This window comes from Atractosteus spatula, chromosome 10 (genome assembly GCF_055471065.1).
Source record: "Atractosteus spatula isolate fAtrSpa1 chromosome 10, fAtrSpa1.hap1, whole genome shotgun sequence".
Lineage (NCBI taxonomy): Eukaryota > Metazoa > Chordata > Actinopteri > Semionotiformes > Lepisosteidae > Atractosteus > Atractosteus spatula.
This window is the reverse complement of record NC_142715.1, coordinates 12701152-12702476: the sequence shown is the minus strand read 5'-3', so window position 1 is coordinate 12702476 and position 1325 is coordinate 12701152. Positions and strand designations below refer to the sequence as shown.

Here is a 1325-nt window from a genome sequence, read left to right as displayed (position 1 = left end):
AAGCCTCACCTGGAGCCTGGTTTTCTGTCTTGAAAAAAAAATGTTGTTCCACAACGGCATGAAATGATCACGTCTTTCACTCTACTTCTCTCTTGTAGTAAAGCAGATCTTGCTAGGCGAGCATTTGCTCCGGTAAATTAGGTCACTTTTCATGTTAACTCACGTCTTCTAAACACAACATTTCCTGGTGCATGTTTTCTCCATGAAAAAAAAGTCATTTTCCCTTACATGATTTCTCGCTTTGTTTCATCAAAGAGTGCAGAAAGAAGAAAGAAAGGAAAAGCGTCGTAAATGAACTCTGCAGCCCTTGGGAGATGTCAAGCGCATTGGACATGAAAAGTGCCCAATAAAGCCATTTCTCTTCGTTTCTCTTACAGTCGGGGCTCCTGTTGCGTGTAAAGGAGGCAGCTTGCTCAGCCAGCAGACTCAGTGCTTACTGAACGCAGATGGCTCAGAGCGGTGTGTCCAAGCGGCTGTAAAAGAGGAGAATTCTGCTGGCGCCGTAGCTTAGTTGCTTTAAGTATCTGTGTCGTTAACTGGAGATCCTGGCTCCACATCCCAGCTGTGCCTTTCTTCCTGTCTTTTCGTGCAGAAAGTACCATTTTGGACAACCGCATAGGGCTTGATTTAGTTTAATGCATGAATGCATTTCCTTTCTGCAACAACTTGTTTTTCAAGAAATTCATACAGCTTGTGAAAAATGAAATTTAATTCTTGGCTATCAGAGCAGAAGGAATATTGCCGACTGGCAAGAAAATGCAAGCAATGTTTATTTTTTGACCGGAAAGGTGCGAATGGAGAAAAGCCTCTCTCGTCAGTCTCTGTGGCGCAATCGGCGAGCGCGTTCGGCTGTTAACTGAAAGGTTGGTGGTTCGAGCCCACCCAGGGACGGGCTTCTTATTATTGTCAATGTGAACACTGGCTCCGCTAAAGCCGAAACCTTAACCCTCTTTATATTTGCCGAAAATGCGAGTCTTTTGCCCGTGTCCAACAACAACACTTGAGACCGGGGAAGTCCAATAGTGACCAACACCGCAACTCCCCAGACAACCATATTCACCCATGGAAAAGTATCTTCGAAGGGCTGGCGGGAGATATCATTTATACTCCTGTTGCGTCCTCTGCTAAAATAGTTTAGAAATACAACGCAGATTTGTTTGAAAATTTGACAAGCATTGTTACGTTAGCACTGTGAAGTTGGATGTTGATATTTTGATATATTTACCTTCATTTTAACATAAATATAAACATAAATGCTGTACAATCTATGCTGTACAATCAAACACAGGCATATTTTGAGTCTCGTGCTGATCGTCCTGTGGATC

General features: G+C 43.2%; 1 non-coding gene across 1 annotated transcript; it reads left to right on the top strand.

Moving 5' to 3' along the window:
• Positions 1-817: 817 nt before the first annotated feature.
• On the top strand, positions 818-891 carry trnan-guu (transfer RNA asparagine (anticodon GUU)). The gene has a single exon. It is a non-coding gene; the product is annotated as a tRNA-Asn (tRNA).
• Positions 892-1325: the final 434 nt, after the last annotated feature.